The 17208-nt window shown below is 35.8% G+C and overlaps 1 protein-coding gene across 2 annotated transcripts in view; it reads right to left on the bottom strand.

Moving 5' to 3' along the window:
• LOC113233229 (acetylcholinesterase-like) overlaps positions 1-17208 on the bottom strand; it is a 120282-nt gene that overhangs the window by 41396 nt on the left and 61678 nt on the right. For both annotated transcript variants that reach the window (XM_026468266.1, XM_026468267.1), the window contains exon 2: positions 8108-8204. The gene's annotated coding sequence lies outside the window, so the exon portion shown is untranslated. The remainder of the gene's footprint in view (positions 1-8107; positions 8205-17208) is intronic.

The following is a 17208-nucleotide window of genomic DNA, read 5'->3' as shown; positions in this document are numbered from 1 at the left end:
GATAATAATAATAATAATAATAATAATAATAATCTTTATTTTAACATAACATAACATAATGTTGTATATTTTCTAGTGGCAGGAGTCTCCTTTTAAGCATATAATGCCTGTGCCAGGAAACTCCGCTCTTCCATTACAATTTAATTTACGTTAGGATTAAGATTAAAGTTAATAAATACAGTACTTAAAAAAACAAGATTTCACATCACTTTTTACAAATCACATTTACATTTTAAGTGTATACCTCTATATCCCACTAATAATACAGTAGTGCATTAACTCAAAAAATGTAGTTTTTTTTTTTCAAATATATGTAAGTAGATGTATTTAACCAATTTCATACTTGCCAAATACATATAAGAATAAAAGGGAAACAAATATTTCACTGATCTGTTTAAAAGTTTAAAAATAAGAGTAATAACAATATAATAGAACACAAAATGATCTAAAAATTAAAACTCAAGAGATACACGTAGTTGCGTCTTGTATGAATTAATATTCGAATTAAAAATATCGAGATGAGCATTATCTTCCTTGACTTCATCATAAGCTCGACACATTTTCACTATGGGGTTACAGAAAGAGGTATTATTTTTATATACATTAAGACGACAAATACTCGGCACCGCGAAACGTACTGTGGCATTAAAATTAATTTGGCTTAAAAGCTCGGGACCATCCACCATAGAATATATGATTTTATGTAAGTAAATGAGTTCATAAAAGTCTCGCCTTTTTTCCAATAACGGCACCTTAAAGTACACAACCCTATTGGCATACGATTGCAGACTTCGCATTAAATCGAACCTACCACAAACTGATCTCAAAAATGATTTTTGAACTCGTTCAATACTTTGCGAGTGAACATTATAGAATGGTGATCAAAATAACAGAAGCGTATTCCAAAATAGACCTAACTAAAGCATAGTAGAGTCGGAATAAGGTTAAAGGCTTTTTAAGACCCAATTACAATTTACAAGTAAGCATATGTCTCAAGGTAACGGGTGTAGTGGCAGTGCCCCTCAGGTCTTTGCGATATAAAGTTCTGAGTGGCACTGCAACTGCTATGGACAGGCGTGTCGCTTTCTCGTCTCGTCACTAGGTACCGTAAAAAAAATTATCAAGTGCTACAGGTGTAACGTCTTGTTATTTTCCGAATATTTCGAAACGGTCACACGCTTCATGGTCGCGGCTTACCTGACTATGTGTCAACGTATAATCGTCTTCTAGACACGTAAAAATCTAGAACCAAATAATATTCGGATTGCTTGTTAAAAAAAAATACATATCCAATACTATTTTAGTTTAGATGGAAACCTAAATTAAATTACTATTCAAGGTAACATATAGCACCCTCGGTGTTAATAAGGCCTTATCTAAAAAATTACAACTTTTCTGGAGAGAGATTTACCGATTCTACGAATGAAATGGTTATAACTTTTTTATTTAAAAAAAAGAACGATCTTAGAAGTCCGTGGAATTACACCTATTTGCCAAGTTTTATTGAAATTGGTTACCGGAAAGTGCGCGAAACCAGATTCCTCCGCTAATTTACCACCCTTAGAAGTGGTATATTTTCTTCCAATCAAAATGGAACCAATAGTGAGATACCGTCTTTCCAACAAAAAAAGAATCACGAAAATCGGTTCATAAATGCCGAAGCAATCGTGTAATATACACAAAAAAAAACAGTCGAATTGGGACCCTCGAGACGCTAATTAGTCGATAACTTAGAAGAGTTATGAAATTTCACATACATTATACAAAATTTGATTCGTGTAGTTCATTGACTTACAAATAAATGGACGACGGGTCTAATACAAAAACCTCGAAAAAAATGTCCCAAGTCAACCTATTCGAAATTTAAATTGTAATGTCATCGCAGTATCGCGCTGTCAGTAGAACAAATGAAGACTAAAGCGGAGTTTGGCGCTCTGTATACGATTTTAGCGCCTTACAAGTGCGGACACTTTTTAGCGCGGACCCGACGTCCATATAATTGTAAGTCAATGGTGTAGTTCGTATTATTTTTATGACTTTCATGCATTGACTTGGTAGGTCAATGCTTTCATGTGACAAAAACACTTGTGACATATGATCACAACCTTTATTATACCAAGGTTACGATATCATTCAAGAAGTTGTTTACTTTAAAAAATAATCACTTATGCGTTTTATTATTATCAAAGCAATCTAAACAGACATCAAAAATACATTAATCACGATTAATGTGACAGCATCCGGCCATTTTGTTTCTTTTATTTAATTTCTTCAAAATACCATAATAAAAGTTTTTTTTTTAATTATTTTATTGGGTTTCAGAACATTCTTCTACATTCAATTGTTATAAATAATGCAAATCGACCATAATCTTATTAAATGAAATACAAATTCGATTTAACTTTTTTTACTTTAATTATCAAAATTTATTCTAAACCGTTTTCAGATTACTGTGGATTTGAACTCTAACACTAAAATGCCAACTGGGTATTAGGCACATTATAATTTGACCTTTGCGTTTGCCATAGAGCAATAAAGCAATAAGAGCCGTTAAAATCCCAAATTCGAATTTAATTTGAGTTGTTCGAAAAGAAATTGCTTTAAATCTAAAAAGACTGCAAATTCAGCAACGTAATTGGTTCGCTGGTAGCGAGGCACTGTCCATGTTTCAGAATTTAAACCTTGACGGTGAAGACATAGGAACCATAAAAAGCAAATCTGACTGTTATACAATCTTGAGAACATTATCTATATAAGAAATGCGATGGCTGTTCCTCTTAGCCTATCTTTTAGAGGAAAAGAAACGTTAGCACAATTTGCTCGATTTCGGCAAATAATTTAGCGTAATGATTGTTTTTTTTATAATACCAAGTGACGGGACGAACAAGTCATAGGCCTGGTGGTAAGCGACACGCCTGTCCATAACAGTTGCAAAGCCACTCAAAGCTGTAAAACGCAAAGATCGGAAGGGCACTGCCACTGCGCCCGTCACACTGAGACATAAGTTGATAAGTCTCATGCGCCTGTAATTTCACCAGCACCCTTTGCCACCAAAACCTGTAAAGCTGACAAACAAAGGCAAGTTCAAGGTACTTCAAAATTTTTATAAGACTTTATCTGTTCTTCCTAGAGCTCAAATCATTTGACTCAAAATAAAATATGACATCTTACCCTACCTAACTAAAAAGGAAAATACGTAGGTACCTTCAAAAATTTAATTCTTCGAAAATATTTTATACTCTAACTTGAGGTCTAAAATACAGTAGGATTGAAAGAACATATTTAAAGTTATCTACTATGTCCGTAGCTAGTTAAAAATTTAGCGACCAGCAAATAAAACCTGACTATGTAAAAGGCATGAAGGCATGCCTGGCGATATCACGGGGTCGCGTGTACCAAGGTCAGAGGTTGCAGATACCTGCCATTTGCAATTCAAGTGGCAGCTTCGTGGCAACGAGTGGCATTGCGACCACTGTCATGGCCACAAGACCTTGAAAGGTTTAAAGATTTATGAAGAACAGAATTGGACGTCGCCGAAGCGTGTTCTGTACTGTATCAACTTTTGTAATCTATCCTAGAGGACGATATCTTTGAGTGTATCTTATGAGTCCTTCATGAATTCTTAAGCAGTTTTCGAATTCATCTAATCAGTAGGAATGAAAATCACTTACCTTATATTCAAATGTCACTGCTATTTGTGCTATTCCGGCGACCTCGCTGTGGCCTAGCGGTTTATACTGCGGGGGTTTGATGAGGAGGTCGCCAGTTCGATTTCCGGTAGGACCAAATTGGAAATGAACTTTTCTAAATTGGTTTTGGTCTAGGTGTTCCCCATGTGTCCCAGAGTGAATTCCGTTGATCTGGTACTCATAGTACATTGTTTGAGTTGAGTTTAAAACCAGACAATTGAAGTAGTTGTCTGGCGCATTATATATTAGTAAGACGCGTCACATCAGTCATAACTGCACCAAATAACTGGACTTCAACTAGGGAATTCCCTGTTCTATGAGTACCTGAGTAACGGACCAGAACCAATTTTAAACAAGTTCATTTCCCAAATTGTTCCTACCGGCAATCGAACCCGTGACCCAGCGTCAACAGTTCCAACCATTGCGCCACCGAGGTCGTCAAATCTTCACAAAGTGTAAGGAATTGATTTTTTCCCAAGATATCAACCTAAAGCGCACTTCACACGTTATACGATACCGCTGTCTGCTGAGTGCTCAAAACGTTATTTATTCGCGTACTTATATCCCCAGAGACGGCATTACGGGAGGGCGGGAATATATTGACAGACTGAAGGTTTTTGGTTGCTTACATTTACATGAATTTGGGTTAATAAGATAATAGCTTTAAAAGATTTACAAGGGAACTCTGGTAAGGTAAATAAATGGAAATATTCTTTCTTTGTATATACTCTAAGCGGTTCATGTGCCATTTTGAGAGGCATTTCTTTATGTTTTGACTAGTGATCGGATAACTGAATGCTTATTTCACGATCACCTACAATGCGGTTAGTTGCTAAGGGCGATGCATCGACGCAACGCTATGATTTCAACGTACTATAATAATAATGGCGTTGGCGTTGTATTACATATAAATTAGACCAATGTGTCACCACACCACAGTGCGTTAAAACGACGCGCCACCGCAAGCAACTTAGTACGTTGAAATCATAGCTTTGCGACGACGTTGCGTTGTGTCGCTGTATTGCACTAATTATAAATCAGAGCAATATGTCACACGGCGCTTTGAAACGGCGTGCTATTACAAAGCAACTTAGTACGTTGAAACCATAGCGATCAATCTCAATTGATTGCGGTAGCAGGCCATTTCAACGCACCGTGTGGTATGTCGTTCTAATTTATATATAGCATAAAGCAGCAACGCATCGTGCTACGTATTATCCGCGAGAACGAGTATATCACAATTAATAATTTACTGCGCAAATTTATCGCAATACAACTTAGCACGACACTCGATAATAATTTTGTCGAAACGAATATTCAGCAATCTAAACTATTTATGGAAAACAGGCGGTAAGATGAATTGACAGAACACACTCCTGCCAAAAGAATACACATATGGAGTAATTATTATAATAATTTTTCGGACAAACGATACTTCTGTTGCACAATATTTACGTGTTACAAATTTATACCAAAACAGTCATCGCACTAAAGAAGAAAAAAAACGAACCGTGTTCGGAATAATGAGATCGGAAAACTGTTTGTGATAGGTTTTCTTTTACTGTTATATACGCCTGCAAACACTATCTTTTTACAATGTAATGGAAACACCGATTTAAGAAAACGAATTTTAATTCAAATGTTAAACGAAATTTCGCAACCCGTCTAAAAGTTATTAAAAGTGATTGAACGCCCATATCGACATAAATTATATCTCTGTCCCTAACAGACAAACAGTAAACATCACAGCGTGCGCAACGCTGACACAAAATCTTTGCTTATGTTAAGAACACCTTTGCCGTAGACTGTATATTACCGAACGTGATGCTGCGTATGTATTTACCAATAAACTGTTTTGACGCAAACACACATTTTCTTGTTAGGTTCATGTATATATAGTGTAGGAAATACAAATTAGGTAGCAGGTGATATTTATCTTTGCATAATACACAATAAGGTCTATTCTTTAGACGGCATTGTGTATTGTTACGAACTACGGAATGAAGATTAAAGAGTCGCAGACCAAGACTAAACCACAACAGCGTATCATCATTCACTGCTGTACAAATAAACTTTTGAAAAGGATTTCTATATTCGCCATATAATGCCATCTTTTTAATATATGGTTAATTTTCTAAAACCATTTGGACGCTGGATTATATTTTGTGCAACGAATTATGACATATTACGTTTTTCTATCAATACAAATCATTATAAATTAGGGAGATCAATTCTTATATGATGAGACATTATCTCGTTTTGAAAATCTTTTTACATTCTAAATATATACAGAAAACGTTCATACGTGTGTTATTATAATATCTACTGTACAAAAAACATATTATTCTCGGTATCGATAGAGTTGCTAGGAAATATTTTTAAAACTCAATTATACACGTTTAATTTTTAATCGATTGTATTTAAAACATAATCGATAAAGAATCTTTATACAACAAAATCAAGGTCTATTAAGTCTGTTTCTAGTTAATTAACTGAATGTAAGAAAACGTAACGTTATGACATGTCATAATAATGTCTTGACCAAAAGTCTAACTTACGTCATTGTAATTTAAAGCAGCAGTAGAGCTCCTCGTGAGAGAATTCGTCCAGGGAAGTACTGCCTTACCTTACCTATTTCTATCGCCAAGCAGTAATGTTAGCAGTACTGCGTTCCGGTTTTGAATGAATTACAGGCACATGGGACTTGTCAAGTTATGTCTCAGGGTGAGTGTAGTGACAGTGCCCCTCAGATCTTTACGATTTAAAGCTCTGAATGGCACTGCAACTGTTATAGACAGGCGTGTAGCTTACCATAAGGCACGCGACGGGACGAGCACCCGTCACTTGATATTATAAAAAAATCCATAGAAATTATAACCATAATAATATCCTGTCGTTTTCAGACAACTTCATGTGTGACAACTTGAACTGCTTGCGACCGTAGCATTCCGAGCGGTTGTCGATTTAGTCCATTGTAAGAATATCAAATATTTTAACTGATCGACATTCACCATGTTACGTTGACATTGTTCTACATATCTCTACTGCACGAGAATCGACCTCCACATTTTGATTTTTACAGAAATTGTAGAACAATTTTTTTTGTTTTAATGATATAAATACCGTGCTATGAGACTTTGAAGAGAAGCTGCTGTATTTGCTAGAATTCGGAATTACGGTCCTGGTCCCAGTGACAAGCGACAAGCCAATCCATGACAAAATTGCATTGCCACTCAAATCTTTAAATTGCAAAGTTTGGGGGCTCTCTGCCCCTGCGTCTATCACCTTAAGATTTCACCAGCACCCTTATTCTTCAAAAGCGGGACGCGCCAATGCACAACTTTACTGCTTGGCGACATAAATAGGTAAGATATCTCGTGGATTTATTCGTAAAAGTAATATATGGCTGCCAGCAGACTTAAAATATACGCAGCTTCTAGGTAAATGACAACCCTTGAGTTGCGGTTGAAACATGCTCATAATATGAGTAGAAAAATAATTAAGTCGTATGTATGTGCCGGCACGACGACGACGTAAGAGTACTTTGTGTCATATCCTAGGGATATATATATAAGGTGCTAGCAAATTATGGTACGGATAATTTTAAAGTTGGCAGTTTGCATTTAAAATACAAAAGAATTTTTTTACAAAGATCGAATTTTTAATTACGCCAATAAATTTACAACACATATCCATGGTATAATAAAGCCTCATGTGATCATTGTTAAAAGTGTTTTTATCACATTAAAAGTCATAAAAATAATGCGAAATACATAAAACAAATAATGTACATGTAAAATTTTACAACTCATCTATTTAAGGTTAAGCTTATTTATAAAGACTTGGTTATACAACTTAGAACTTTCTTACAAATTAAATCAACCAATTTCGTTCATAGAATCTTTAAACCTCTCTCCTGAAAATACGTAATTTTGCAAATGAGGCTTTATTACCCGAAGGGAGCGAATTATGTACGTTATCACTCCCTTACTTTATTTAAAAATAGTCGTTAAAATGTATATTAGATATATTTAGGTAGTAATAGGATAAAACGATAAGGAATAAAATGAAAAATATTATTTATAAAAAAAACACAAAATTATTAACAGGCTGTATTAAAACTGCTATGCAGTATGACATGTACGGTTTTAAATATGCTACGAAACAGAAGACAGAAAGCTATATGGAATAGAAATACTATAAATGATAAATTAACTTCTGACACTGTTTTTTACAATTCATTTCTAATTTGTACATATTACAAACTTCATTATTTGCCGCTTCAAATACATGATACATTTAAAAACATATATAATTAATGATTTAACCCGAAAGTTACGTGTATAAAATAAAGTCGTCCCATTGGTCAGAAAATAGCCGTGAGTGAAAAATTATAAAGAATGATTGTGGACTCTTACCTGGCACTATCTCCGAGATGCCATGTCCGCAGCTCGCGGCGCAGGCGCATGTGCAGCAGGCGCGGGCGCACCTCTTCACATCCTACACCCGCTCCACCTGTAACAAACAACAAGAACACTTTAATTCCGAAGCAGGAACAGTTCATAAATTGTCTATATTAAGAATAAAGAGAAGTTATAATTAAGAGAGAAAATTTAGTGCAGCTTGAGAACTTGACATAAATGCACTTTTTCTCAGAAATATGTTTTATCTTTTTTTTTTCGTCTAAATGATTAATTTTTATTACAATTATGTTGCTTCAAAATATACTGCTGCCGTAAAGTATAGTGTAGTCACACACAATCACAGTCATAACGTACCAAGTAAAAAAAAACTCCCAAAACGCAACAAAGCTATGATTATCAACAAAAACGATCGAACACAAAGAAAAATGCCTTAGATCTGACGGGATATGAACCAATGACTGACTGAGCTACACATGGAGTCAGTAAACTTCACGAATTTCACTACGCGTTCGTTACAGATCTTTGTTTTTGGTTTTTAACGTCTGTTTTGCCGTAGCACGTACGAGATCTATGGAAGTTTTTTCTTCACTCAACCAGGTACTTTTACAGATTCCAGCTCCCGTAGCATGGCTACGCATGATAGTCTAAATCTAAACTAGATGTTATTGCGACAGCCAATAGCGCGCGCTTATTCCAATTTTATTGCGCGTGTCGCGACTATCATGTGTAGCCATGCCACAGAGGCAGATGTTGACAAGAAACGTCGCTTTAACATTTGTAATTTCGATTTTTAATGTTTTAGTACTTTGTTATTCATTATTTTTTTGTGAATTACTCCTCTTTTCCTTTTTTTTAAAGCACATACTCACACCCCGCACTAGGGAAACCCTGTATTGCGGGTGCCATAGACACACACATAGGCCTTACAAATATATACACATATATCATCTATAATATCATCTATCGACCTAAGACCCATTCATTTCTAGAACCAGCCTAATAACGCAGAGCAAGGCAAATCTAAAAATATACTACAAAATACAATACAATTATAATAAACCAGGATTTTTAGAGGAAGGTATCATCCACTTTCTGTATATTACTTAAAGGAAGAAGTTTGGGTAAGCACACTATGCCAATTGCGAGCCGTGGTTATGGCTAACTATAGGGGTAAGAAGATGCAGAGACTAGTATACTCATTCTAACAAAAATCGTTTCGCTGAAGCATGCTCGAGCTAGTTTCGCAATGAAAAAAAGTTGGTCGGCAAAAAGTAAGTTTATTTGCTCACAAAACTACAAGTTGAGTTTAGTTTCGCCGTGGAGAGCCCTCAGCGACGTCGCTGGACAAATTGCACTCAAGTGGGTTTCAAAAACACACGGAAAGATATTCTGACATTGTACACTTAGCAGCAGTAGAGCTCCTTATGACAGAGTTCGTCCAGAGAAGTACTGCCACCTTACCTATTTCTGCCGCCAAGCAGGTATGTCAGCATTACTGTGTTCCGGTTTTAAAGGGTAAGGGTGCTGGTGAAATTACAGGCTCATGGGACTTGTCAATTTATATCTCAAGGTGACAGACGCAGTGGCGGTGCCCATGAGATCTTTGCAATTTGAAGCTCGGAGGACACTGCAACTGTTATGGACAGGCATGTAGCTTACCGTCAGGCGCACGACTTGTTCGTCCCGTTACTTGATATTATAAAAAAACACTTATCAAATCAAATTAATAAGCAGAAGGAATCAAATTTTGTGAAAAAAAAAACTTGTGAAAGAGTTCGTCCAGGGCAGTATTGCCAGTATTTCCTTGGACTAACTCTTTCACAAGGAGCTCTACTGCTACTAGTACTAGGTTGCCTGGCATATTATTATTATTATTATTATTATATATTTATATACGCCACTATTACTTAGGAAACCGTTCGGGATGAAAAATTGGAATATACAGATGTTTTGAAATCTGTTCAACTTCCGAGAGTTTTATAAATAGTTGCAGGAATACAATTTCCTGTACTTAATCGTATTCTTGATTAACAGTGATAGTTCAGTAGCTTTCACAGCTTAATGTTGTGGATGTACTCCTCGTATATTTAACTGCCTCTGTGGCCGAACGGTTACCATGCCGGACTGCCACGCAGAGGTCCCAGGTTCGATTCCCGGGCCGGGAGAAATATTTGTATGGCCTACATTATTTCTCTCGTGAGTTTGGGTGTAACTTGTGGTTGTCTATGTATGTGTCCATGGTACCCGCGACACAGGGTTTCCCTAGTGCGGGGCTATGTTCAATGTGTGCGTTATTGTTATTATTATAGGTAGACAGAGATCTATATTAAGTATAAACGCAACAGTCCAGTGCAAATTATGGTCCCGTATGTGTTCATTCTAAGCCCCCATTTTCCGCATTTCCTCCTCTAAATTTCAAATGCTGCGCTGACTCTCCAAGGGTTTAAGCGCTATATTTTCTGCTTTGCCAGAATTTGGCTGTATTTTTTTTGCGGGTTGTTTAGTAGAACTTGTTAGGTGGATTCTTTATAAAAAAATCTTATATTTTGGACGCTAGTCACGACTACAAATTAAAATTATATATATATGTATGAATGTTTTCAAATTAAATTACTTTAATAATGGAGGCAAACATCGTGAAAAAAAACAGTATATACGTATATCAAACAGATTCGTAAAACTTTTCGTTTACCGTGTATTCGTCCACACACGGTCTAAATAAATAATTAAATAAATGTTTTGATTTCGTTAACGTGATTTTAAATTGTAATAGATACTTATTATATATTAAAGATAGATAAACATATAAATAAATATTAAACATTAGAGCGGTGACACACGGCGATTTGACCCTAAAAGATTGATTTTAAAAGGTTTATTAAGCCTCATTTTCTTTAAAACGCTCTTTATACACGGCGACTGTTAGCAGCGATGCAAACGCGATGCAGTAGCGATGCAGTCGCTAATCGTCTACCTTTACACACATGCGCGATTTTAAAAAGCGATGCAAACACGATGCAAGCATGCGACTGCATCGATACAAACGCGTGATTGTATCGCTACACTTGGAATTTATAGGCGATTGCATCGATGCTATCGCTCGTTTGTATCGATGCAGACGCGCGTTTGCATCGATGCAATCGCCTATAAATCGCAAGTGACAACATTACCTACGCTACTCTGTTCCCAAAGTAACTAAAGCACTTGTGTTATGGAAATCGGGAACGATGGTCTTCTACATTGGCCCGGAAACGAATCGGACCGGACCTCAGAAATGGCCACACCATGAAAACCGGTGCAGAAGCCACTCGACCACAGTGGTCGTTAAATATCTATAAATAGTTCATTTGAACACCCTGCCAGAGTCCTTATTTGTATAGATTAGTACAGTCATCAACATATGATGATTTGCTGGCTGATGAGTTTACCATAGCAGTCATCCGTGCCCATGGTACCTGTAAAGGGCCCTAAACGTTGGTTTCTTTGAAAATATACGAGATTTAGATGCGAAAAAATAGTTTATTTACACACATATCATGAACCCTCTACACGGTAAAAACAGATTACTTAGAAAAAGACAAAATTCTTTTTATGAAGACAAATTTATTAAATCCAACAAAACGATTCTCTCCCTATAGACGCTAGAGAATAATTACTTGATAATAGTAAAAAAACGTCTCAAAAGTGTATTTTCGTTACAAGACAAAAATATTTAATCCAAGAGCAAATTAATTTACTTCAAGTCACAAAGCCACTCTAGATTCAACAAAATATTTATTTGTTACTAGAAATGTCCGATTTTGATTTGAAAAAAAAAAAGGAAAAAAATTGAGACGTACTTAATTATTTGACTGAAGATTTATGTTTTCTAATATCAAAAAGGATAAATTTACAGGGTTATGGACCCAACAGTGCCAAACCTTAAAGTAGCAGAAATAGGATGGAAGTATGGAATCCTCTCAAATACTTGAGGACCATCCAGTGCCGTATAAATGCTACAGCGGCAGAAAGCACTAACAATTCCAAATATATGAGATGACTTTATACTATTGAAGTTAACAAAACGATAGCGCGTTTCAGAGTACATCTAATGCCATCTAGCAGTGGCGTGATGGAACTAATTGCATGTTATGCTTGTTACAAGTGTATATAGTTTGATTTCATGCTGTAACCAATTTTCTTGAATTATGACTATAAAGAACACCCTAACAAACTAGAGATACTACGTATTGTTTCTTTGGATAAATGACTGTTTATGATTTTTATGATTACAAGCACAAGTAAAAGTAATCGTTACCGCGTGCGCCTTCGGCGACATGTCACGACAAGATTGACTATGAAAACGCAACGAAATGTTGCTTTAAGAATATACTCTAGAATTTAGAATATTAATCTGAATAGAAAACTACTTCTTTTTTTGTTTAAGAATATATTTTCTTAAAATACACCCAAGAAATTTTGAATTCATTTAAGATTATTTAAATTTGATGTAAGAGGTAAAAATTTCTTGATATAAGTAATGTCCAATTAATTGATTAGAAATGAAATAAAATCTTGAAGTGAACGTATTTGTCTCAAAGTTAGAATAAAGTTAAGAGTAAAATTGTATTAGAAAAAGATAAGCCGTATTTTTGTAGTGACAATATTTTATTACTTTTAATAAATATTTTTTCAGAATTAGCAAATATTTTGAGAAATTGCTCTTTCTTATTAGTAGAAATCCTTTTTTTCTGTGTATGATGTGTTCAAAAACCGCAAACTATGACCAGCATAAAGATAAACTTTTTTTGTTAGAACAAATTTTTTATCTGTGAGAATGTTATTATTGCATATTAATAACATCAAAGTCGATTTTATTATTACATTTAAATTCTGAACATCTCTGAAAAACAAAACAATTTGATTCGACCTCAATTGCAATATCAGTCGAGAAGTTTTCTTCGAAATGAAACGTCAATAGCAAACAATTTTGACAAACCTCACACGTTACTTGATATCGAACGATATGACAGTTGGGGCCTTAGAGGATGGAAAAATAGTCTATTATATAATAAGTTGGGGTCGACTCTAGTTTGTCTATGAATTAAAAAAAACTACGGTAGCGTGACATGCGTGGGAAAAATGTTTATTTGCCGCCATTTACTTTGTTTTGTTGTTTATCACATCATAGAGAACTTATAATATTTGTATAGATTAAGCAGTGTATATAACTGTTCATAATTAGGTATTTAAACACTCGTGTGATGTTTTTATGGACTCTTGTTTTAATGCCTTTCATTATGTTACAGTCACTTAGACCACTATTCATTTCCTTAACTAGTGCCCTTTTAATTTGATGTGGACCTTATAGTGCAGACCTGTTTTTGTTTCATACTTAGCAAAAGGCTCGATGCTTTTCAGTCATATCCGTCCTGACGTTTTAGCGTCAAGGGTTCTCAATACAAGAGGGCTTTCAAACTCTCCGGAACTAAATGGTATCGGAAAACTGTTACTACGCTAAACGCTCCAGGAACAAGGGATACAGTATAGCCATGAACAGCAGAGTTGTATCTTCCTGTTCAAAAAGCAGGAAGAATCGCTGATAAATTGTTACAACATGGTTTCGTGAACATAAGGCGCACTATAAGTTTCCGGGACTGGCCACTTACATAATCAATATTTAAAAAGTAATTACAACATTTGAAAATAGAACTCTTTGGCTGTAGAATACAATTTGATTCATCTGACTGTCACTTGTTTTAACATTGTGGCGTCATTTTAGAAATTGGCTGTCTACATCACCATGGATTTAACTCGAGAAAATTGTCGTAGTACGATTTTAAGGATAATTTAACAGCTCAACGGAGCTTTGCTCGGCTCCAAACTGCTTTTAGCGATAAAGCACCATGCAAGACGACTATTCGTAGCTGGTTTGCAGAATTAAAACGCGGTCGTGTGAATCTCAGTGACGAATTTCGTGATGGTGGCCCGTCCACTGCTGTGAACAACAAAAACATCGATGCTGTACACCGTATGGTCAAAATAGACAGGCATGTGACATACCATGAGATTCGGACATCTTTAGGTATAGGCATGAGTCAAAAACAATCAATACTACACAAACATTTGGGTGTGAAAAAGCTGTGGTCTCAGTGGATCCCACACAATTTGACTGAGTCTCAACAAACGGTTCGCGTCACTTGGTACAACGCCATGCTTACCAGATTCAACGAAGGGGCGTCAAATTTGGTGTGGAATATAGTAACAGGTGACGAAACATGGATTTATAGTTACGATCCCAAAACAAAACAGCAATCGAGCGTATGGTTCTTTCGAGATGAGCCGAAACCAACCAAAGTGTCGCGCGTGCAAAGCGCCTCTAAGCGGATGATTGCTTCTTTTTTTAATAAAAGTGGACACGTTGCGGCTACTGTTGCTTTGGCGAATCGTTGTACCGTGAATAGTGATTGGTACACGAACATTTGTTTTGCCTGAAGTTATTGACAAACTCCGTAAAAATAACCGTAAACGCATACCATTTTGCACCACGATAATGCCAGTTCTCACACGGCCAGACAGACTAATGAATTTTTGAAGGTGAACAACGTTGACCTTCTGAGCCATCCCGCGTACAGTCCCGACCTGGCAGCTTGTGACTTTTATTTATTTCCAAAAATTAAGAACCAGTTACGCGGTCAACGATTTTCATCACCAGAAGAGGCTGTCGAAGAGTATGAAAAATATGTTTCATAATTGTCACGGAGGAGTGGCATAAATGTTTTCAAAATTGGTTCATTCGTATGATATAGTGCAATAACGCTAACGGAGAATATTTTGAGAAACAATAAAATCATTTCTGACCATGTATAGTATTATTTCTTATTCATTCCGGAAACTTATAGTGCACGTATCTTTAGTGTTTGGTAATATTTGGATTTATAATAATAGTTATAAACTGTTAAATGAACTAAAAAAAATTACTGAACTAGTGAGCGATATGTCCCACTTCAGTTCACTTGTCTCCTCAAAGAAGACGGTGAAGGTCAAAGTACTTAATCCTCTCTGCGAATTGCTATAGGATTTTTTTAATTACCTGGCATGATAATAATTATGAGGAATATGTATATTTTAAATTGATATCCAATTTTTTTTTATGAAATTAGTCCATGTCAGTTGCAGTGACACTCAGAGCTTTAAATCACAAAGATCTGAGGGGAACTGCCAATTTGCGCCTGTCACTCTGAGACATAAGTTGACAAGTCCCATGTGCTTGTAATTTCACCAACAACCTAATCCTTCAAAACTGGACGCAGTAATGCTTACATTACTGCTTGGCGACAGAAATATGTAAGGTGCCAGTACTTCCCTGGACGCTGCGCTACTTTTAGATATAACTATTTTAATGGAAGAATTGAAGGCAACTGGGAAATTCTCAAGGTTTCTAATGTCAAACCTGTATCTGTTTGCTAACAAGTCGTATTTGCCTAAGGTACTACATTAACTGAATTTTAAATATGTTAATAACATAGTGCAGGACGCCCTTTGGCCAGATGGAGTGACGATTTGCGAAAGGCTGCTGGCAGCAGTTGGATACGACAAGCTGAGGACCGGGCGAAATGACGCACATTGGGAGAGGCGTATGTCAGCAGTATGATGTATATTGGTAACTACTAAAAAAAAGCTATTTTTTTACTTTATTAAAATAGAACCATGCTGCATGCTACACTTCATGAACAACATATGATAATGATTTAACTGCCTCGGTGTCCGGACGGTTAGGTGTTGCTAATGTTAAAAATGAAGTATTAAAATTCATAAAAACTTTGTGCAATAACATTCGTCATAACCAATTATGGAAATAGGCACAATGCATTTATTTTAACAATTAACAAACTAGAGGAATTATCCTCTCTGTGTGTAAACACTTACTTAAAATGTATATTCCATCCATATGTTCCAATCTCTAGTTACAACTGAAGTGACATTGCTTACTAAAAACTGATTGTATAGATACAATGTACGACTATGTTAAACAATATACAAAAGCTTGCCGTGCAAGCAATCACCTAAGTGCGTTCCCGATATTGCGATCGTAAGGTAACCAAGCTAGACTTCTACGATATGATTGCGATTGTATCGAAATGTTATAACAATACGTAGTGAATTATGTGTAATGTGTATAACATACGAGTTAATGACATTCTAGATTTGAAAGATCAAAGTTCGTATATTCAAAGGGCACATTTTGTGGAATACCATAGTAAAATTCCCAAAATGACGCTGTTCTTCTGTTGAAAAGTCTGGTCAGTCCGTTTGCTTCTTTGTTTTAGGTTTAATTTAATAATAATAATAGCAATGTTTGTTTTTCTACAAAATAAAAATAATAAATACTTAAGGATCTCAGTAATTTTAACCGACTTCAAAAGAGGAAGAGGTTCTCGATTCCACTTTATTTTTTTTTGTATGTTACCCGATAACTCGGCATTTGTGACCCAATTTTCATGATTCTTTTTTTGATGGAAGGAGGGTATCTCAATAGTGGTCCCATTCAAATTTAAAGAAAATATTCCACCTCTAAGAGTGGCAAACTAGGGGATGAATCCGGTTTCACGTACTTTTCGATAACCGATTTCAATAAAACTTGGCAAATAGATGTTATTCCATGAACTTTTGATGTCGGTTTTTATTACTCTATACTGAGATTATACGTACACATTACGTATTTTGAAAGAGCTAGTGGTTGTCAAAGGCTTAACACTTGTTCTACAAGTCACCAGACCCTCACCCTTGGGTATGATACGTACAAACTTATGACATTGCTACGCAGATTACAAAGACCATGTGAGAGAAAACATTCAACCAACAAGATGAAAAAAATTAATAATGAAATTGTTATTTTTTTACACTCATATTTCTGCACTATGGAAAGCCTCTACTGCAGGGTTTATGGACACACACACACACACACACACAGACAATCACAAATTACACCCAAACTCCGAGCGACATAAATTTTAGCCATACAGTTACTTCTCCCAGTTCAAAAATCGAACCCGGGATCTCTGTGTGAATGACAAAAGCGGCGCGTGCATGTCGCGACAGTTCTTTTTTGATAA

Source organism: Hyposmocoma kahamanoa, unplaced genomic scaffold (genome assembly GCF_003589595.1).
Source record: "Hyposmocoma kahamanoa isolate Upper Pololo Valley unplaced genomic scaffold, ASM358959v1 78, whole genome shotgun sequence".
Classification (NCBI taxonomy): domain Eukaryota; kingdom Metazoa; phylum Arthropoda; class Insecta; order Lepidoptera; family Cosmopterigidae; genus Hyposmocoma; species Hyposmocoma kahamanoa.
This window is presented reverse-complemented; position numbering and strand designations above follow the sequence as displayed.